General features: G+C 41.3%; 1 long non-coding RNA gene across 1 annotated transcript; it reads right to left on the reverse strand.

Moving 5' to 3' along the window:
• Positions 1–19,614: 19,614 nt before the first annotated feature.
• Positions 19,615–23,617, reverse strand: LOC137665192 (uncharacterized). Its single transcript, XR_011048453.1, has 4 exons — positions 23,489–23,617; positions 21,561–21,656; positions 21,282–21,406; positions 19,615–19,797 (listed from the first exon to the last, which is right to left on the reverse strand). It is a non-coding gene; the product is annotated as an uncharacterized lncRNA (long non-coding RNA).
• Between the last annotated feature and the right edge of the window lie 262 nt (positions 23,618–23,879).

Consider the following 23,879-nt stretch of genomic DNA (forward strand, 5'->3'; position numbering starts at 1 on the left):
ATAGTCCTCACATAGACCTTCCCAGAGGGAAAAGACCAGTTTAGCCATCTCTCCATAATGCTGACAGGGAGAAGAAAAAGCTCTCTTACAGACCTGAGTAGGGATAAAAGAAGAGGTTCACGTGAAACACAACTAGAAGCTACAGACTTTAGTAACACTCCCTCCCTGCACAAGTACTTGAAGCTAAGGAGACCTCAGACACAGAACAGTCATCATTGTTTGAACAGTTAGCTTTTCACATCTCTTGTGTGGATTTTTCTAGTGGTTTGGTTTTTGGCTTTTTTTTTTTGAATATGCTTGTAAACTTTCAGTGGTTATAACATTCTGCATCAACAGTTTCCATGGCTGAACTATATGATTTGTAAAGAAATGCTTCCTTGAATTGCTTTAAGCCTTCGTGTGATAGTTTTTCCTCACTGAACTCTAGTGCTTGAAGTCCTGGAAGAAACACTGAACAACCGTTCTCTACCATGAACTCATTTCACAGTCCTCCAGCCATTGTTTTTCCAGCTTGAAAAGTCCTAAGCTGCTTGATCATTTTCTGTGCTGAAGCTCTTCCATATTTTGACTGTCCTTGATATGTCCTTTGGATCTTTTCCAGTAAAGTTATTCAAACATAAGGTTGCCAGAAATACGAAGAGGTGGGAGTCATGGATTTATACAGTGCTATAATAATAACTTCTACCCTGTTGTCTATTACTTCTTAATAATTCCTAACTTTACACCTGCTTTTAGGACTGCTACTGATCATTAAGCCAACTCTGTGGCAGAACTATCTATTTTAACCCCAACATCTTCCTCTTGAAAGGCTAACGGGTAGCTGGTGACCCATTGCTGAGTGTGCAGTTAGGATTGATTTTTTCCGCAATGTGCACCACTTCGTTCTTTTTTCTATACTGAATTTGATTTGATATTTTATTATCCAGCCGCCCAGAATAGTGAGGTTAATGACATTGTCCCCCCTGTTCACAGATAAGAAACATAAGAATGAAGACTTACTTATACAGGGATTTCAACAGAGCAGAGGGCAAAGATGGGTCTGTTGCATCCTCACTTTTCCCCCATGTGACAAAACATGTTCTTTCCAAAGCTCCTTTAATGTTCTTGTATACTCGCAGTGTTTGGGGGAGTTCACACAAAAGCAGCCATTTCCTTTTACTTCCAGAAGTGGGGAAAATGTACACAGAAGAAAACAAATCTCACTACTGAACACAGGAATGGAAGATGAGATCTGAGAGATTTTAAGGAAGGATGGACAGACAAACAAGTCCTTAAAGTCCCACAAATCGGCTACAAGGAGGGGGTTTTATGTCCTTTATGCCAAGACGTTCAAAAGCATCTGTCAAAGCAGTTAGTCAAGCTACATCTAAACAACCACCTAAAATCTTGCTATCTCATAACTGCTAGCTGATGAGTATGGAGACATTCGAGCCACAGGAAGGAGATGAAGCTGGGATGGGGAGACCAGCACAGAGTCCTGAAGGTGGGGGCTTGATGTTTCTTCTGCCACTAGGAGAGCAGGTGTGTGCATTGCACAATGCCCCTGGCAAGGTTGCTGTGGGCTGCTATTAGCCACCTAGTACAAATTAACAGGCAACCTGTTCCTGCAGCTTGCTCAAGGAAATATCTGCAGCCATGGTGGCCTGGTGCTGCTGCACATCTTTGTGAAAGATCATCAGCTTTTAATATTGAAATCGATCCTCCTGCTTGCCCAGCTTCAAATTCAAAACCTCTCTCAGCTACAGCACTACAAAAGATGTGACAACATTTGGGAATGTAATCGAAAACACTGCAGCCGGGATGCAGGTTTGTGAAGCATATGGGCAATATCCTGCAAATCATTTCAATATATAGCTGTTATTTCAGAGCAGATCTTGTGTATGTAACTGCAGCTTCTGTTATCTCCTTTTCTCTCCTACCTTCTCAAAACTTCCCATCTGTTTGGCTCTCAAATTAACTGGGTATTTTAGCACAATGGGCAAGCTCCTCCAATCTATTATCTTGAAGGGAATTTTAATAACTTAGACTTGCTGGCCTGCATATTAACTCTTAGTTTTCTGCAGTTTGCTACAATTCTCCACAAAACAACCTGCTACACGTGGAGACTACCATGAGATTTCAGCACGTGCATGTCCCTATCTGATACACATGTGAAGGAGCAGCACCCTATTGGGGCAGCACAGTCTTGTTAGCCCCCAAATGAGCCTATTCTTTCCAGTTAGCATCACATCAATGTATTCAGAAGGCCTCTTGGCCAATCTTGCTTGGATCCCATGAACTCAGCTCTTTCATAGACTGGCTTAACCTCAGTTAGCTCCACTCCATTTCCATGGGGCAGTGTCAACACCATTCTGTCACAAGAGCTCATCTCGCTAAAGGCAACTTTAGTCAATACTTTGTGCCCTGGCATGTCAAGTTTTTAAGATCATTTAACTAAAAACTAGACAGAGCTTTGTAAATTAATCAACTCTTTGTAAGAGTGGGCAAGGGGCTTGCTGGGAGCACACTGCCCCTGCCCAGAAGAGGAGCCTGCAACAGGGTGAAATCTTAACATTTCACTTCACGTCAGGATATTGTAACATACATCATCTGGAAAGTGGTTTCCTTAGATGACACCCACCTATGAGCCCTGAAATTGTAAGGCAACTGCAGTCCAGAGAAAAACTGAAACTATCATATCACTGGCTTTGTGATCACAACTGTTTTTCAGAGCTGAGCTAAACGTTCTCTCCTGCAGAGAAGTTTCTTCTTGCTTATACGTATGTTTATTGAAATACCTGTTGGTCAAAACCATGTATGTTGAATATGTTTCTGACCAATATAAGCAAAAACACACAAGCAACAAAGCGTCTGTATTATCCACATTGGAAATTCTTATCAAGGACACAGTCTAGCCCAGAACAGAAAGGAGATTAGTAGCAGAATTTCATGCCTGGAGGCAGACAAACACTTGGTTGGAGAAGAGCCCAAGGGCTTGACTAAACTGACTGAAAGCATTCAGAAGAGTCTTGGGAGCCTCTGTGAGCTTGGGCGAGACTCCATTGTGAGCTTCCTGCTCTGATTTTCATCAAGGTGTAAAAACTAGGCTGCTCTCAGACTCGTTGTCCTAGGCAAATAAATGACTTCAATACCCAGAAGTGCCTTCTGCTACATCTGCCTGCACTGATAGAACACAGCTGCCCCAAGCCTATAACATATATCACTGCCTGTCTTTTTATCCTTGTGCTATGGGTTGCCCAACTAGGGAATGTCTCTTCCTTATGTGCACAGAGTCTGACAGAGTAAGACCTTAAGACACTTCCAGCACAAGCTCAAGGAGTGCCTATGCCTCAAGACAGAGGCTACAGCACAGTCCTTTCTAGCCTGCATGCTGGTTGATTTGCTTTACTATGCAACATGGCCTAGAGGAGCCACCTATGGCCTGGAGCTCCAGACAATAATTAAGTTGGTGGTGGGTTGCCCCAGCATTACAGTAATTGATGACTAAAGCAGACAAAGGACACCGCTGAGGCCTGGCACACAATAAGGCTGCTCAGTTGCTCTTCTCAAAAACTCACACCATTGAGCAATTTTGTTACACACATCATGTTCCAGCATGCTAACAGCTTTGCTGTTTCCTAATCAGCTGGGGCAATTTACACAATCTCTGGCTGTGTTTTACATCAAACCTCATTTGGTTCTCTGCTATGTTGCAATACTGCTAAAGACAATCATCTTTCAAATATGCTTTCCACGCACATCATTTCCCTTCTTCACCAGTTTTAGATGAAAAGGGCAACACACAGCTCTGTATGCTAATTACGAGACTCCTTATACATTGCACTCAGCATACTTTCCTGCTTTGTTTCCAAAACAGTTCTCTTATCTAATCACACAGTTGATATAGTAAAAGACTGCTAATGACAATGGTATCACTGAGCACAGGTTTGAGATGGAAACGACATTTTGTCGTGTCTTACACAAACAGCTCTACATCCATCCAGCAGGAAACTGAACACTAGCTTAATCTAGCACTAGAGCTTTTCACATATACAGAACAGAGGGAAGAAACTTCTGACATTGTTGTACATAAGCTTGTACTGCTACTTTATAGATTACTAGCTCAGAATAGATCTCCGATAACAAAGGCCTCAGGTGAGAGGGAGAGATCTCCTTCAGCCTGAAATACTGCCTAATTGGAAGCAAAGTGCCCCATGACACATTCCAAGCCAATATATTTGTATCATCAAATACTTAACCATAGGCATATGGCTGGAATTGCACAGTGGGGTTCCTTCTTGCAATCTGCTGCACTAAGAGCCTTTTGAGCCAGATCCAAAACCTATTCAAGTCAATGGGAGTTTTTTCAATTAACTTCAATAGAAGTTGGGTAGGATCCAGAGAATTAAGTGACCCTGGAGATGTCTTCTGGGTGTCTGCTGACTCTCTGCAGGGGGGAATTTCCAATTTCTTTGGGGTTTGTTTTTTTTTTAGACAGTTCTGAAACAAGAGAGGTTTAGTTTAAATTTCCAGATCTTCACACTACAGGAAATTCCTGGCCCTGTAAAACTAAGAGGAAATTTTGCCATTGATTGATAGGAATTTATACTTACGACTACCATTTGCTCTACTCCGTGAGTTTTGCTGTCTCGGAAAGCTGCTCAGATTGGCAAATGGTTCTTGCAGTACAAAACAAGCAAGGCCAAAAATAAGCATCTAACCACTGCTCTTGAGATGCTCTCTACAACTCTGTTGTATCAAGAAACTTTCCACCACGCCATTTCTTGGGGGTTTATAGCAGGCCTACCTATGAGATCTATTAACATCAGCCTTTCCATTCCTCCCACTCTTGAACTATTTTGGAACATTCTGCAGTTAAGGCAAAGTCTCCATATGTTTTGCATTAACCTGATCCACTTCTCAGATGTGAAGTGTAGCTATTCCCCTGTTCAGTTTTACTTCTGCACAGAACAGAAAAACCTACTAAGTACTGCTAAAAGATATGTCATGGCCCATTGACAGTAATGCATCTTTGAGAATTTTATATGCAAGGCCATGACAAGCAGGCTTGGTGGCTTTTTGCAAAAGAAACAAAATTAAGCATAACTTTCACTGAAAGAAAGCAGCTCGGATACTCAGGACTCAGTCTTTTCAGGTAGCTAGTAAAGAGGTCTACTGGGGATATGGTAAGTAAAAACTTCCTATATTTACCTCAGGTAATTATATGCCTCTAGTAAAAAAAAATAAAAAAGAGGGAAAAAAGCTCAGTCTATGGTGGAACAGAGTTAAAATGGTTCCTCAAGGTGACAGTCGACAAAGAAAAAATTAAAGCCCATTCTGAAACCCTGTCAAGTGGATGTGCTGTCTTCCACTAAGTCCTTCTGGGGGCCGAGGGGATTGCATCCATTGAAAAGGTATCTTCAGGGGTGCAGGACACTGTGGTGAAGGCAGGCTGCACAGTGCACGCTAAGGACGCAGTCAAGGGAAGGAGGCTGTTTAGGGAATCTCTATCCTACCACCTCTTTCATGTCCTCAATTGCTGTGTCTCCTGAAGTCTTAAGGCTAAAGAGGTGCAACTTGATGACTCTTCCATATACAACTAAAAGAAGCTGATATATCCTGGTAGGTATAGATACTGATTCACTGTTCTGTTTATTTACTTAGCATAGCTGGTTTTGGTTTAACCTGAAAAATTCAAGACTATCTTGACATTTGAAAAATGAAGTTCTTTTATTTCTTTCCAATCCCATATTTTCCTTTTTTATAGGTAGAATGAGTATTTGAGTATAGAATACTCAAAACAAGATGTTTGGATTTTGGAAGAGATAAAATGCTTTCAAAAATCCCTTTCAAAAAGTAAAAATTTGAGTTTGTTGTTGTTGAACCTGAATGCATATAGTGACCGTTTTTCATTTGTAAACTTCTGGAAAGGCTGCACAATCACCTGGCTCTGGCTTGGAAGACCTAACTTGACACACTGTTGCATTGGCTTTCCAGTGGAAATCCTACAGGCCCACAAATGGAAGGGCACGCACACTTCTTCCTCCAGTACACCTTTGTTCTGTGCCTTCCACACAGAGAAACTCTGCCTGGGAGAGTGTTACGACCTGGTCGCAACTAGTTCATAAATCCCTTGGAATAAATTAAGGTGAAACGACACCAAATAACTGGTATGAAACTAAGAACAATTTATTAATACAGGGAAAGTTGCATGGTTGTAAGTGTCTTGGGTTTCTAAAGGCATTTAGAAAAGAGAGAAAAGGGAAAAGGAAAAGAGAAAGAGGATAGAGACTATGAGAGAGAGGAAAAGAAAGATCACCACCCTTGGATCCAGTGATGTAAGTTGTCTGTAGAGTTGGTAAATTGCTTGAAGAGTTGCTCCTCCAGTAAATCGCTTGCAGGATCAGTCCTCAGGCGGCGGGCAGGAGCGCGCACCAGCATCCCAAGTGAGAAGGTCTAAATACTTTAGGTCATCTGCATGCAAGATAGGAGAGGGTAGTAACATCCCTCTTGTCTCCCCCCCTCTGCTTGCTTCTCATGCTAATTGCTAATTGGGACACCTGCGCTTTGCAGTCTTAGATCGTTCTTGAAATGAGTCGGTGGTCCCCCAAGGGGTGTCTGGTGGTCGTGATTTCCCCTAGTTGTGGTGTCCGCTGCATGACCCTGCTTCTGCACAAGCATGGTTGATGCCTTGCAAAGTTGTTGCACATGTAGGCTGGTCCCAAGGAAAAGATACTATCTGGCCTCCGCAGGACTTATCTCTTCCTTCAGCCAGAGTTGTAAATCACAACAATTAAGGCACAGCAGGGGTATTGTTCTGTTCCCAAGGCCCTTATCTCTTGCCAGACTTGCAGGCCTCTGTAGTACACATACCCTCCTCCAGCCAGAGTTGTCAAACAAGTTGTTTAAGGCATACAAACTCCGTCTGTCACAGAGACAGCCCTGGGAGACTCTGTGGCTTCAGACCTGCTATCAAGACACCTACAGATCTCCATTACGTTGAGGTTCTCCATCAGTTCAAGTCCTTACTGCTTATTCCAGGCAGAAAATATTAGCAGAAAGGTACTGGAGAAATCAATATTCTGTTTGTTAACATCATCAGTGATATCACAGTCCTTACACGCAAGTATCTCCATGACATAACATGCTCTGCAGAATCTAAATCTTGACATTCCTAGAAGTATGACGACAGACGAAAAGGTCCAACTTTGTAAAGAGTCAAACTACTAAAAGGAGATTCTTCTGGGAGGTAATTTGATCTTTCATCACCTTTTCTAATCAATCTCACACAATCTTCCAAACTGTGTCCTGAGATACTGAATATATTTCTGTGCTGTAAACACCAGGACAAAGTCTGCATAAAAATCTTGCCATCAGTTAACTAGCTCAAAGTCTTTCCTATATTTTGTGTTGACTGGAATGATAAATAATTTATTTTCAGAGTAGCAGATCTCAGAAGTAAATTTCTAAAACAAAACTCCTGCAAAACACAATTATTATTCAACTCATTTTAACAATTCAATAAATGCAGTGCAATGACTTCCGTTAGCTATTCTCCTAGCCAAGGTCTACTACATCATTAAATATTATTGAGTTGGGTCTACCATTTTACTTGAAATTATGTGCCTGGCATTTTAGTCTATGGCCATAAATGCTGGAAATGTCAGCTATATAAGCATCCATCTTTTTCACTACTGTCTCACATCAAACATTAATGGTAGGAGCTCTAATCCATTCTACACAGTCCCAGATAGCCACATTTGCTAGGAAAGGAACTGTAACAGAGCACACTGACAACTCACAGTAAGTAATTACTCTTAGAAATATCTCAGTAAACTGAATTTGCTCCCAGAGGTCTTTTAAATTATATCTCGTTAGAGTGCAATGCTTTTTTTAAATGACAAGGTCACACAAAAAAGCAAAAGTCTATTTTATCTTTGTCAGAGCTTTACTCCCCCCACCATAAAACTGTTATAACACATAATTCCAACCAGATAGAGATATTGTGTTTTACTATTGGAGCCCAGGAAAGCTATAAAGCAAGCAGAGTTGTTGTTTACAGTCACAATAAATTTGGAATTTCGTATAGCATCTACTAATGTCAGCTGAGTGGGAAGAAGTATTTTTTTTTTTTTTAAACTTTGCTGGTAAAATAATTTTATTTTGAATTTACCTAAAAAACTCCTCATGAATCAGGAAATATGATTTTCAAACTATATTAATATAGCAGAACACACACTTTATCTCATCACCCTGCTTATCTGCCTTGCTGACTTTACAGCAAGGGTTATTGAAAAGCAACATGGATTACATAGTTGACCAACACTTCTAATTTCATTACAAGTCCTGATAGTTGGTATTCTTTCTTATAATCCCAGCTTCTGAAGTCATGCAATTAGGAAAGTACATGAAAAATATTCTTGCCATTATTTTTCTGAAAAGCATGAAAATATGTTGTAGTGTACCCTGAGCTCAAAACCAAGAGCTACATAAACTTCTTAAAAAGCATAAGATTCTTTGAATTTATATGCCAATCTCTCGCTATTCGAGAATGAAGTAGGAGAGGACTCCTCAGTCTTCACCAAACGTAAGAAAATAGTTGCCATGCAATCACATGGGACAATAAGAAAGACACTACAGTGCAAATGTAGCAACATAATCACATTTTAGCAGCAGTCATTTTGGGTAATAAAGCTGCATCTTGTATTAATAAATAGAGATTTCGGTTTAACTGAAGAGAAGGAGGTAGAAGCAGTCAAGCAGACCCTTCATTAAAGATATCCTTAATTTTGTTCCCATTTGAAAAACTATGCCCTTAAGTGAATATGTGCTTTTATTCTTAAGCCTAAGTTAACTGGCACATTAATAGAATGCACCAAATCGAAACCCAGCAGCACTGGTATATGTTAGCAAGTAACTACCTCCAAAGAAATTCTCCAAGCAATTCAGAGAATAACAAGGTGCCATCATAGAAAATGCACTGGCCAGTTTGAGAGCTACTATACAGGGGATGGGGGACAATAACATTCTGCAAGCAGGGGTAAGCCCAAGTCTTCCCAGAAATGCACCTAAATGGACTTACCTAGTCAAAGCAGAGATCAGAAAAGCAGGAATAACTTTGGAAGAACGGATGTCCTCATAGTGAGGGTGTTGTTTAATCCTTCTCTTTCACAAGGATACTGTAGAGGAGTGATTTGGGAGAGACTTGCTGGAAGTTTAATGGACTTAGCACAAGGACTGTTATAACAGTCAACAAAGTTTCTGAGCAGCGCTTCCATTTCTATATGCTTTACCACCTTGCATTTGACTTATTTCAATTTTTTTCTTTGACAAGCCCAGGCTGACATTTGCAAAAGGACAGCATCAACAGACAGTCATCTTACAATTATCTTTCCCAGAAAGTTTACCTTCTCTGAGCCCTGCCAATAAAAATAGGAGACTCGTCTGACGAGGGATTTTCTCATGTTGTTATATTTCCTTGCATTGCTTAATCAAGACAATATATAAAAGGCAAATCCCTAAATTAATGCTTATAAATACAGACCACAAAGCTATAGTGTTAGCTTGGGACTGGAATGGAAGGGCTGCAAAACCTCACTCAAACATGGGAAAAAAAAAAAATTATTCAATTACACCAATTTGATGGAATGTGAGATGTGAGCTTTCTAAACACAGTACAACTCAACCATGTGGTCAGTAACATGAGCTCAGACAAAAAAAGCACCCAGCATCAGGTTCTTCAAGCTCTCAGTGGCTTTCCAAATTTGGGTTTTACTGCTCAGTTTCTGACAGCTAGAAACCCATACCTCTCTGACAGGGGATGGCAAAGACTTGAATTAAAATCTTGCTGACCTGCCATGACTGCCTCTTGCTGCTGCAATGGCATTTGCTGTTATTTGCCATAGGTAGAAAAAAAATTATGCATAATACAACATCATACATAGTTATCCTGTTTTCTCAGAGGCAGTAGTGACAAAAATACAAAGGTATCTATGTATGCAGGGGAGGATGGAAGGACTCAGCAGAAAATTAAAATTCTATCTTTAATGTATCTGTCGTAGTCCTTCTAGAGGGGTTAAGGGAACGTAAGGGTGCCTAGTCAGGTACTAGAGGACTGTCTGTTGGGAAATCCTTTAAGAGGGGCTCTTTGAACATGTTATACCTGTGAGAATTGTGAAGTCCTCTTTGAACAGGACAATTAGGGAATCAGGAACTGGGGAGGGAAAATAATTTCTCCTCTCCCGATATTTCTTTGATCTTCATTAAGGATTAGTGGCTATGAAAAAGCTTGTGAATGCAAAGCTTCAGAACAGTTGTTAATGGATATATGTCTACACTCTGAAAAATCCCCTGTGAGGCACCAGAAGGCAGCTATTTGGGCACAAAGCAGAAACCACAGTGGAAGAAAGTGTCTTCCCCCTTCTGAGCTATCGCTGTAAGTCAGGGCACAAAGTCAGACTCGTGACTTTCTTTCCTTCCATCCCACATACATGACAGTGTCTGTGGATCACTTGGTGCAGTAGTAAAAGTCATCCAAGAAAAAAAAATTGGATAGAATGGAAAATAAAAATTGTCAGCATAGAATGTATAGATTGCAGGTCATTTCTTATATCCTTATGTTATTTAGACTATAATTTGCATGATCAACAGGTACTGTTCCTTTCTCTTCCCTTTTCAGCTCGTCTTTGCAGAACAGCATTAACAGAGTTACCTCCAAAGACTGATTTTTGAAACATCTGACTAAGCCACCCTGCTCAAAGCTTCTCAGTTATTGAACTCTGTGCTGAGAACTCCTCCGCAATGGTTCAGACTGTTCAATTAAACCTCAAATAGGTCAAATCTGCCACTGATCTGCATCAGGTAACTTCATGAATTTAGGTTTATATCCCTGCAGATCTGGTCCACCTGATTTAATGAAGAAAGCTATGTCATTTTATTCCAGATATAAATTTGACTCATAACGATATAGTTGCTCTGATTCATAACAGCTAGGAATTTAATCCCATGACTGCAAAAGAACTGAGTTAACTTATGTCGCTGGAGAAAACTGGGACAAATATCTCTATCCGTAAAACCATAGTCTGAGCTCCTTTTACTATAGTATTAAACATATCAAAACCAACTCTGAATTCTCTTTCCTTTTCTTACTCCAGTTGTTTAGTGAATATCCACAAACCCCTGATGTATTTTAAGAAAACTAGAACTGGCTGATAAAAAAGTTAAATAAACATAATTAAAAGTTAAATTTATCTCTTTATGTAGAAATACACCTTGTGTCTGAATTTATTGAAGTTTTTTGCTGAGCTTTGACTTTTGACACAGTTTCATTTTGTCTTGCTTCTAACAAAACCAGAACGTTTCAAAGCCCAAATGGAAATGATACATTCAAGTTCTGCACAACAACTTTTGCTTGAGAAAAACAAAGGCTTTCATCAAAATAACAGTTTTCAGTAGGAAAGCACTAGGATGGAAAATTTTCAGCCAGCTCTACCAAAAATCTGCATCCTTTCATTCTGACATTTCTACCTTGCTGGTAATGCTTCACTCCACAGTGACTCCCATTGACTTCCCAGAGCTAAGAGGTATCTTTGCACTCAGCACCTGCCAGACAGCGATGCCTGAGCCATGCCATCCTAAGAGCAGAGTCAAGTGATGTTGCTCTTGGTTTCCTCTTTGCTTTCTAAAAAGGAAAGGGAAAGGTTAGTAATTCACCATTGCCTTAATTTATCCAAGCAGAAAGAGCATTTCTAATGCTTCTAAGGCTCTTCATCTATCAGGCACATTATTCCTATCTCTACAGGCTGTAAATTGAACTCAGAATAATGAAAAAATAGAGACGTGTTTTCATTTGCTTTTTCTTTAAACTGAGTTTCTAACTGACAAAAGATTATCCAGAGGTCTTGGAGGATGTTCTTCAAGAACATCTGGAGCATGCTTTCTGTCTCCTTAAATCTCAAAGATGTCTAGATCTTTTTAAAACTTTAAGTTTTTAAATCAAGACTGAATACATACCTTAAGAACTCCGAGTCAGTTCAGCCACAGGTTGTTAGGCTTATTACAGGACTCAGTGGGTAAAATTTAATGCATGCAGGTCAGTTTAGAAGATCGTCACAGTCCCTTTTGCCTTAACAATCTACAAATCTATGCAACGAGCAACAGACTGTAATCAACCTTTGGCTACCCTTCCTCATTCCCCTAGTTCTATTTTTTTATTTTAATCCTACAGACATGTAAAATTTAAAAACATGACAGCAAGCCTGAAATCAAAACAATTAGAAGGAGAGGAAATGAAGCAAACCAAATTACCAAAGCCGCTTCCTTTTTTTTCTCTTTTTCATCTCCTCTTTTCTTTTTAAGGTATAGATCCCATTTGCAGCTTTTCAGAACCACCAGAAAACTGAAACGATCTATTATACACGCAGCTCTGCCGTGAAAATCCAGGCTCTGCTGTCACACTTATTTCCCACTTGCAGCGTCACTAAACTCTCAGACATCCCTCCACAAATAAGTCTTTTAACAGAGCATTTTGTCCTTCTTTTACCATTCTCACCATGGAAATATTTTCTAAGCTTTCACCAAGCTGAAGGATGATCAGAAGTTTTGTGGTGTCCTGATAACATCCAAACATTGCGAGTCTCTCAGGCTGTAGTTTGGACTGTGGCTTGTATTTCACAAGTGCATGGAGAAAGATCATAGGCAGCCATTACCCCTTTTCACCTCTCTGCATCAGTCAGACAATTTGCTATCTTCATGACCATGCAGTGGAGGAAATCTGACACAGCCTGCAGTGAGGTTAGCTATTGCAAATCAAGCTGGTAGGGGGAAAAGCAATGATGGGATATTTTTCCCTCGACTTCCCACTACTCAGTAGTTTGGAGCTACGGCAAAGTGAGCACTCATGCAGCCACTTTCAAAAAAGTCACATAGGCTTATTCACAAAACTCAGAGAAAAACCATTAGCTCCTGCAAGGCTTAATCCAGATTTTACCACCACTACTGAAACTGGATGCCAGCCCATAAACCGCTACAAAAGAAGTTGAACTTGTGCTGCTTTGTGTTTCTATAGCTAAGAATGGGCTATCACCATTTTAATGCCCAATATCACCCACAAAAGACCATAAACTTTTAACACTGATAAATCCAGGCTTTAGCCTTTTAAATAATCTGCATTTGATTAGCTGTACAGTCTACTTTCTCCTTGCCAGTTATACTGAGGGGCCATAAACAAAGGCGAATGAGAATAGCCAGTAAATTAAAGTGCAGGCAACAGAAAAGGTCAAAGTAGTATGCCTTATTATTGTCTGTCACTGAGTATATGACATGTTGCAATTCATACACTGGTCTTTCAAGAAAATAGAAACAATCTCTAAAGTGTATGAGAAATCAATCAGCACGCATCGACTCTAATAAAAATGATTGGACTGGGTGTATCTCAAACAGCCTGTGGATATCAAGAAACAAACCTCTGTTTCCTCTCTACTGCCTTGAGAGATGGGAACTCAGAGAGGGACTAAATGATGGACTCTTGCATGTATTTCAGCAATACTGAAAATGCAAAGCTAGTGAGAGGGAACTGAAGCAGCAAGGATTCAGTTGCAGTCCCTTTGCCCTCATGCTCAAATCCTAATGACAACGAAAAAAAGTGTTAAATTCATCAGGCAATTTTAACCTCAATTATAAGATGCTGAGGTGGTCAAGAATGAATAAAAAAATGAGATTGTACCCTCAGCTGCAGATTGCTCACTTTTTTCATAAATGGCCTGCAGCGTATCAGCATCAAGGCATAGATCCACAGCCCTAAGCGAATCTGCCGTTGTTACTGCTCTTGTTGCATTCAGCCTTGTCCACTGGAGGAAAATATTGGTTCTCAAACGGGATCTCTTGGATTGTGACTGCTTTCCGGCCTGTGCATCTCAGGACTACCTAGTATGGCCAGCACCGATCTTTAAAAACTGCATTAAGCCAGCTTTCGTAACACACCACACAGGACAATTTGGTATCATTAACTTGGTTGAAAATGACTGCTCGCTTACTGAGAACAGCCTGCCTGCTTTCAGTCCCTCAGAGTGCAGCAGCTGAAGGACATGTCCCTTTAACAAGCAAATTATTAGAAAAAGGGCTGGCCAGATGAAGTCTCTTACCAGGAATTGGATACTTTTGATCATGAGTTTGTGAGTATAAGTGGAGAAGAAGAATTAGAGGGAGTTGACAGTTTTGAAACATGTTATTTGTGATCAAGTCCACCAAACACTAATGAGACACAATGTCTTGCCTGCAGCACAGCCTGATATATTTTTTGTCACATAATTATATGCTACTGTGGCAGAATATATTTTCCACAATGATTTTCTTTCTATTGATCTACCTATCATGAGGGAGTGGACCAGCAATTTGCAAAAACCTGTCTTTAAACAATGATAAAAGATAAGTAGTGTCTGGCCTTACCATTTCTGTTACAACCTGACTAAATGCTCAAGCTCGCTGATTCAGAATAAATATATTTCTTCTACTTTTTCCTAAAGAAAGATATGGGAGTTGTTTTCACAGCTGCTGGATTCATCGCCACCATAATTTTATTATCCCACATAACCAAAAACTATTGTACTTTCATGTTGTAACTGCAGTCCTGTGGTCACGAAATGGCACCTCTGATCTGGCGGTTCAAGAGTATGAAACGGCCAGAGAAGATGCCTGCGGCTAGTGTTGCAAATAAGTAGAGCTCACATCTCATCACTTTTCAAAGAGGATGCAAAGTAAATCCTTAGACACACTACAGTGTTTCTTCCTTCACATGGAGGAAAAAAAGGCACATGTAACTTTTATTATGTTGTTAAACACACTGTCTTTTGTCATGCTTCGGTCATCTGCAGAGATAATTTTACCAAATTCTAGTCCCCACAATGGTTTCTCCTCTCAGTTGCTATTGTTACAGACAATGAAATACCATTCAACAGCACAGTTCTGCACTGAGCCTTACTGAAACTGAACTAACAATCTTGTCTCGAGATTAAATAATTTGGAGGTTTAACTCAAGAGAAAAGCTGTCTGCGAAAACATGATCGAAACCTGAGTGGGGTGCAACAGAAAGATAAAGCAGCATATTGATTCTTGGGGTTAAGAATATAAATCCTATAAAAAAAACTGTGAGAAGCAGACCAGACTTTTCTATACTCCCATCTCAAGAAGCCTTGATGACAGGCTTTTCCAGCACGGGTCATATCAACTCCCTCTTGGCCCTGTTACTATCCTCAAAAGTGCATACAACAGGAAAATACATCTGTGAAGCAACAGTACATTTTTTGGAGACTTTCAGAAGTACTAAGGACTCTGCAACTTACACTCCTCGGCCCCCGTCTCCATGTTCCATGCAGTATCAATATGATAGTTCCCAGAAAAGATGCATCCTTTTACACACAGCACTCAACATGCAACAAAGATAGACATACTCACAGTCCAGCACAGAAGGGACAAGATGAATACCAAGCACAATTTCATTTTTGGGAAAGGGTCCTAAAAGCCATTTCTGTACCCTTTTTATATCTTAACAAAACTTGCTCGCACATTCCATAAGGTATATATGATCCTTAATGAACTCTGGATACTGCATGTTATCTGTTTCTATAACTTACTAGCACGTACGTTGCAATTATGTTAAAATCCCATGTATGTAACCTTTCATCATGAGGAATAACTGCTCCTTCATAAAATTCTAGCTAAATTATGCCTTTGCAACCTCTTATCTGAACCACATCTTAGCAACATTGAACAGTGATTTGCCTCCTGTTAGCCAAAAGAGAGTCTGGACTGATCATTACTCCAGGCCACTGGCTGGCCCCAGGTAACAGCACTGCCTTTGCCATTCATCCCGCATAAAAGCCAGACTTTGCCTCTTTGCTCAAACAGCTGTTCTTTTCAAACATCCTTTCTCTGCTTCTTTGATCTGAATTTGAAATGCTTTGAAAAGCCAACAGGACTTTGCTGGGGCTGCTGGCTACCTGTCCAAGTGGGAAGAGAACATTAAGGAGAATTATCATAGAATCATAGAATGGTTTGGGTTGGAAGGGACCTTAAAGATCAGCTAGTTCCAACCCCCCTGCCATTGCCAGGGACACCTTTCCACTAGATCAGGTTGCTCAGAGCCCCATCCAACCTGGCCTTGAACACTTCCAGGGAGGGAGCATCCACAACTTCTCTGGGCAATCTGTTGCAGTGTCTCATCAACCTCACAGTAAAGAATTTCTTTCTAATAGCTAATCTAAATCTACCCTCTTTCAATTTAAAACTGTTACAGGTCATCCTAATACTACACTCCTGGACAAAGAGGCTCCCCCCATCTTCCCTGTAGGTCCTCTTTATGTACTGGAAGGCCACTATAAGGTCTCCCCAGGGCCTTCTCTTCTCTAGACTAAACAATCCCAGCTCTCTTAGTCTGTCCTCACAGGGGAGGTGCTCCAGCCCCCTGATGAGGGGGCCTCCTCTGGACCTGTTCTGACAGGTCCATGTCCTTCTTATGTTGGGGGCCCCAGAGCTGGACGCAGTACTCCAGGTGGGATATCAGGAGAATGGAGTAGAGGGGGAGAATCACCTCCCTCAACCTCCTGGTCACACTTCTTTTGATGCATCCCAGGATGCAACTGGCTTCCTGGGCTGCAAGTGCACATTGCTGGCTAATATTCAGTTTTTCACCCACCAATTATAATTATTAATAATTATATATTATTAATTATTATAATTATATAATTAATTATTAATATTTCATGACACAGCTGCTGAAGGACATAGTGAGCAATATAAAGCCAGCATCTGTCATGACTGTTGCATATGTTTTCTGTTTTTAGTTTGAATTCTGCATAGCAGGTTAACAAGGTGATAGGCGTAAATGATATTCCTTAATAAGCGATGAATCAACAACTGTTGTATAGTTTACAGGGTAGTTTACAGGGTAAACTGTAGAACAAACTGTGCTTGGCTCTTTCCCCACCAATTTATGATCTATGAAATTGGCTTTATTCCCCTGTATTAAAAAGATCAGCTCTCTTCCTTTTTGTTCAGGATTGGCAGGAGATCATTGAAGGCTGTGAACCAAGAGGTCACAGAAAGAGAAAATCTGATGAGAAATTCTCCCTGCCTTAACTGGGTGGAATATGAATTCAATTCTATCCCAGCAATTAAAGCTTTGATTTCATCCCCATGAAATCCTTCAGTTGGCATTTTTCAGAGATTTGTAGAAAGTTACCTTCCTCGGATTGAGCAGATTATCACAGACACAGCTAGAAAGAGAAGTAATTTACAGCATTACTTCCAACAGAACTTTTTACTTTATTCCAGCGGAGTTTCTTGTCAGTCTGTGACTCATATTTATCTTCTTTTACTGCTCATTAAAGCTACCATACTTATGACTGAAAATGCTAAGAAAGGCTTTGGTCTAGTCAAAGTAAATCCCCTTTTCAATCTCCTTTGCATAGGCGGTTTGTTCATGAGCAGAGAGCAGAGCTAGGATAATGTGTCTGGGGAAAAAAAAAAGAGAGAACATGTTTCCAGTGGCTCCCAGGAAGCTGATTTTTAACAGTATGTCATATCCCATTGCAAAAGACTGGCTCACTGCTCACTAATATTTTGTCCATGCTGGATGCAATCTAAATACACAGACATTCCTTAAGAAGAGTCATTGCTATATATATATATTTTCCATATGTGGCATCCCTGGGACTTTCTAGAAGCCACCAGGTGAGAAACAAACATGTCGCAAAACACATCTGTTGCTCACCTGGGAGGTTCCACAGGTCCCAGTACCAATGGAATACTCAGGATTACACAGACACACACCAGGCAGACATTTCCCAGAGCGTGCAAGCAGATGCATCTACAGGCTACCCGAATGCATCCCTTCATGGCTGAAATTTGTGTGAAATGGCCATAGTTCCTCAAAAGAAAATGTAAACTCCTATGTTGAACATCTAATGTGTACCGTCTGTAGCAACTGAAGATTTTGAAGGGTACAGATTCACTACGTTCAGCCAGCTCAACCTAGCAGATTGAAAAAAACAAAGATGGATTTAGAAGTTAAAAGAAGTCTTTCCACTAACTTTGGTGGGAACTGAAGACTTGCGAAGAAAACATCATATCTTTAACAACACGTGAATTTTGTACTAAGTCCTTTAGGGAGTAATTCCTTCATTAAATGCAGAAGAAATATAGGAATGTGTGTTAGTGATCGTCCGTGAAGAGAAGCAGGTGCTCCTAGCATGACTTCCAGACACCGAAGGAAATGAAGACCCAGCACAGCCCACGAGTTCTGGCAAGTAGCCTTCATGTGGAAACTGTCCACCGCGGCACGCTTACTTCTCTGCGTGCTCTTGGAATACCTTGCTGGGAGAGCAGTGAGTGCCAGGGGAGAGGAGCTGTGGGCCCCTCCAGAGTGACATCACTGGGCTGGCTTCTGCTGCCCACTGCTCCCACACCGCTGCCGCTCTGGGAGCTGTGCCAGCTCCCCGCGCGACCAAGGTGCACCTACAGCCAGCCAGGAAGGATGGGTCTGGATGAATTCATGGGGCTACGAGGATGATTAAGGGACTGGAACACCTGCCTTATGAGGAAAAGTTGAGAGACCGGGGGCTTTTTAGTTTGGAGAAGAGAAGACTGAGAGGAGATCTGATTAATGTGTATAAATATATGAGGGCTGGGTGTCAAGAGGAAAGGGGCAACTTCTTTTCACTTGTGCCCTGCGATAGGACAAGGGGCAATGGATGCAAGCTAGAGCACAGGAAGTTCAACCTCAACATGAGGAAGAACTTCTTTACTGTAAGGGTTACAGAGCACTGGAACAAGCTCCCCAGAGAGGTTGTGGAGTCTCCTTCTCTGAAGACTTTCAAGACCCATCTGGATGCATTCCTGTGTAACCTGCCTTAGATTAGTCTTGCTCTGGCAGGGGGGTTTGGACTCGATCTCCAGAGGTCCCTTCCAACCCCTAACATTCTATGATTCTAAATCAACTTAAATCCAGCTAGCCAGCAGGTAGATTTAAAGACTTTCTTTAAAAATGCTTCCTTTGCTTTAGGAACAGTTTGAACTCTGGCAGTGAATGGTGTGCCAGGTAGTTTTAGCAGACAGAAGAGGGGCATAGGTTATGTTTTAAGGGCATTTCATCTCATTATCATTAGTAGGAGAGACTGCATGGTCCACTCTCCTACATCACTACACTGGAACTTAAGGCACATCTAGAACGATGCCAGGGAGCACCATTTCAAATCAAATGCAGACTCAACTCTTGGACCAAAAGCAGGAAAAGGCACAACAGCACCATGCTGGGCCATGTTACTTAGCTCTGCTGGGAGCCCAAGTTAATTAATTGCAGTATGGCAGATCATTGACGTGATCTTGCTGCTCAGGGAACCCAAGGGAACGTCACTTGCCAGGCTGCAGCATGCTGCTGTTGATCTCTCCTGATTTGCACTGCCACAGCTGCCCTTGCACCAGGCTCCATGGCATAGCACAGAGTGCCCCTTCAGAAACCCAAGCATGGCAGCTGGCTCACACATCACACATTGCATGGGACCCTGGGCAAGGCTCTCCACCTCTCCCATGTCTTCTTGGGTTTTGTTTTGTTTTGTTTTAAAAAATATGCCAACTTACACATTTTCACACCACTTAAGACTTTTGCTTTTATATCTTAAGGTATTTTTTTAAAAAAAGATTCTGATGTCAGCAAGAAGCAAGACTTTCCCACTGTGGTTGGTGGCAGAATTACACACGTGGTCTGGGGTAGCTTTCTAGGCTTCTCTAGTCCTCAGGCGGGAAGAACCAGTCTCACAAAGGATTCTGAAAAACATGAAACAGGCCAAAATTTCTCTTTCTAGGTTAAACACCACTTCCTATTTCCAGATGGGAGATGCAAACAATCTAATACCTCTGGCAGCCTCAGAAAGAGGAGCCTTTCATATTATGACTTGCCTTCATCTGAATCATTTCAGGACAGACTAGTTTAAATCAGGGCAAAGCAGAGACTTGATCCCATACCACTAGACATACTGTCACTTCAGAAGGCACAATGAAGCATTACACATAACTTTGTAATGAAAAATTAGCAGTAAAAACTTGAGCAAAACCAAAACCTGTCCACAAAACACTTCAGTTTTAATGAAAAGTCTGTTTAGACAAAATTCTCTAGCATCAAAAACCTGTCTGACTGAGTCGAGGCAGCAAAGCTGCTGTTTTTTGTCACCTGAGATATTCTCCCTCTGGAAAGTGCATCTGCTGAGATAAAGGGATAAGTCTGACATGTTGGTATTTTACAACAGAGACCTATGTGAAAATTTTCCATAGAAACCACCGAGGCAAACTGGGCTTTTGATTAAACAGGAAAAAGCATAGTTTTCCGCTGAAAAAAAACCCAAACACCCCAAATGGAAAATCTCTCTAGGGCTTTTCTACTGCAGCGCTTCAAATGAAAATTAAGTTCCTTCTTCTCCTCCCCCGAGATGCCACTCTGCCCTGTTGTCCAAGCATCCCGGATGATCTGTGCATCTCACACCATGGGCAGGGACTCCGGAGGAAAGCTGCCACCTGTCTTCAAGGGATAATCACTAATCAATAATCACTGAAAATATACTTCAGATAAGGTTTCCAGCACAGAAAAAGAGGAATGTACAACTGCAGGAAGGCAAAACCAGACATGGGGGTTCACCGGATCATGTATACTAGCATCATTCTAGATGTCTTCAGAGCTCACTGCAAAACTCATTCCTCTCTTACCCCTTCTCTAGTTATTTGAAAATGGTAGGAGTAGAGAGTAGTGGAAAAAAGTGTTTCAAGCATCAGGAAAATGGACTGATGAAGAGGTAAAGGTCTAATGTAGATTTTTATAGGTTTGTGTCTTGAAGTTGGATTCATTTATGTGCTCCTATCTGACTTGCAATCACTTTACTGCACTTTTCTTTGCTTGACCATCTATGCAGGCTGAACCTTATTCCATTTCTCCTCCACAGTTCTCCATTCTCTCATCACCTGCTTCTTGTGTGAAGCAGAGTATCCACCAAGCAACACTTTTCTGTGCAAAGCAGCTTCATGATGAGATGCTTTAGCTGAACCAGGGACTAACAGAGAATACTATTTCTCACCAGGACCTCACAAAGTCTTAAACAGAGATGTGGGTTAATCTGACCCTGTATGCAAGGAGCCTGACTCTGGTGCCATCACAGGTATCCCTCTCTACTGCAAAGAATAATCTCTATCACCACTTTCAAGGGGGCAATAATCCACCTGATGATCAATCCGACACACCAGACAGGGGAAAAGGCACAAACCTGGGAGAAAAGTTAATGGCCTCTCTGATTCTGTCCCCTGTGCAGGTGATGTCTGTACTCAGCTCCACTCTCTTGCACTCTGTCTGTCTTTGCTCATCGCTTCCCCAAACCAGGAACTGCAAATGCTGCATAAAAGAGCTCAGTGAATTATACTTTTGCCTTTTTTTTAATTCAAATGAAATTCATGTTTAAATCAGGCTTTTGGGAGAGGTTCAAGGTTAATTCTTCTTTTTATCCAAATGTGTCTCTCCCATCCTTCAATTCAACATGCAAAATTACCTCTGCTCGGTGTTTTCTGACAGCCCTGGCTTTATCTTCACCAGCTGCTGAGTTGCTTTGGACATACTTAGCTTGTTCTCAGCTAAGAAATTCCGCCTTAACAAAAAAAAAAAAAAAAAAAAAAAAGAAGATATGGGAAAACAGACAAGTGAAACAATGATGATCTCAGGCTTTTTTCTACCCCAGCTACTGGTACAAGGTCAGCCCATTCTGAGAAAACAGCTCTCAAATACCACATAGGCTGCAGCTCTACCACTACCTGTTTCCTGACTGGTTTATTTACCTAAAGTCCCTGCTCCCACCAGACATGCCCTGCTGCATTAACAAAGCCCCTCAATTGCAATAAGCCTCTCACCCACAGCAGCCAGTCTCACACTAGTGGTTTGGCACCTACGCAGCTATGCACTGGCAGCAAGGGTAGGGAGGTAAAGTCACGCAACCTGACTGTGACTTCTTGCTTGAGGGCAACCCTTTAGATTTGCCCTAATTTCCCTAGTAAGACTAATGAGAGTATTTTGTTAGAAGAGGGCAGAAACCAGACCATCTCTCCCTGAAGTGAAAAGCCCAGGGATGGTGAATGGAGGATGTCCCTCATACCCATGGGAACCACCAACACAAGTCACATGTACAGGAACACTCTGACCACAGAGTCCCTAACTCTGCACCCTTATAGGCATTGCTGCGGCGAAGACACCACTCAGCAGGGGAAGGGTGTGCTGTGCAGTACTGCATGCACCAAACCTCTTGTATTTGGTTCAGCAAGTGGATAGATTTGCTCTTGGCTGCGTAAATTAGGCTATGTCCTTCATCTTCAGTTTCCCTCATGTCTGAGAAAACATAATACTTTGGGAAATCAAAGGAGAATTACTCCAAATTCTTGAAAAAATCCAGCTGAATGGCACTGTCATGGCTCCAGATGATCGCTACTACAGAGACAGTCCCAGCTCAGCCACAGGGGAGAGGAGAGGAGCTGGTGTGCCATACACATTTTGTGGATTATGGCAGCATAAATGGGTTGAGCATGTATGGATTAAGCTGCTCTAATAATGGGTTCCCTTTTAGGCAGGACTGAGCTGAGTCCAGCAAAATAAAGCTGCATACGACTTAAGTATTTAGACAGATAAATGTGAATATCTGTGCTATAATAAAGGAGTAATTTGTGTGAAGGGAAATTGCATTATGCTTATTCAAAGTTGAATTTATTTCTTCCCTTTCTTATTAAGAAACTCATTTTAAAAATCTCAGCCTTAGGTCAGGGTTATACTTATAGGGCTGATTTAGTATCTGGCAGTGCAGAATTCAAAATTCCCACAAAATTCCTTACTTTAGTCAATCAACAGCATAAGCCCCCTACTCAGGCCAAGAATTTTCTTTTTTTCTTTTAATTAAAAAATAGCTTGAGGGCATGTAAGGCTTAAATTACTTGCATAGAGAAAAATGTTTCTCTAAGAAACCTATTAGGAGATATGGCTTGAGAGCAACAGAAGCCCTTCAGAATAAACAGAAGTTTAATATTTTTTTTAAGGTAATGGAGAGAAGGGGAGATATCCCAGAGAGCTTTCATTTTGGACTGTCATTTTCTGCCCTGAAGCCGTAGTTGAGTTAACTCCAAGGAGATCAAGAGAGAGCTGTTGGGGGAAGAGTCAGTCACTTAGCAGAACCGTGGCAGGAACTTGTCTGTGTGTGGATCACTGCCAATGTGGGTTTATTTAAAATACGCAAACCTTGGATCCAACTCAGTTACAAAAATACAACCCAATGATCACTATAGCAGTTTGGCTTGCACATCAGCTGGCAATTTTATGACATGCATATTGTTAGTTGGCATAAAACACCCGTAAGCTTTAATGCAAACAAGAGTGGCAAACAACCTCCAATGCCCCCCAAAAAATAAAAGGAGAAAAAGGAAAAATCCCAGTCTCACACACTTTTTGGCTTCCCAGAGCTGCATTCTACTGACGACCTGGAGTTCCCTTTGTCTGCAAGCACAGAGACCACATGCTTAGGCAGCCTATCTGCCTGCCCTAGAGGGAGGTGCAAAAGCCCTGTGCCATCTGAACACAGGAGCAGAAAGATTAGAGCCAAAGAGGACTGTGAGTTGCAATTTTTATCTGCCAGGTGGGGAGTCAACAGCATCAGGTTGTATTGGGTCAGCCAGAGACAGAGTCTATATTTACAGGGGACTTACAGTTTGCATCCCCAGACAAGTTAACTAGTACATATCCTTCCCTGGCTAGGGTGGTATGCATTTCCAGTAAGACAGGACCTGACAGACAGGCTGTTCAGCAATCTCTTCTAGGGAAGCATCAGGTATATGGT

Source organism: Nyctibius grandis, chromosome 6 (assembly GCF_013368605.1).
Source record: "Nyctibius grandis isolate bNycGra1 chromosome 6, bNycGra1.pri, whole genome shotgun sequence".
NCBI classification, from domain to species: domain Eukaryota; kingdom Metazoa; phylum Chordata; class Aves; order Nyctibiiformes; family Nyctibiidae; genus Nyctibius; species Nyctibius grandis.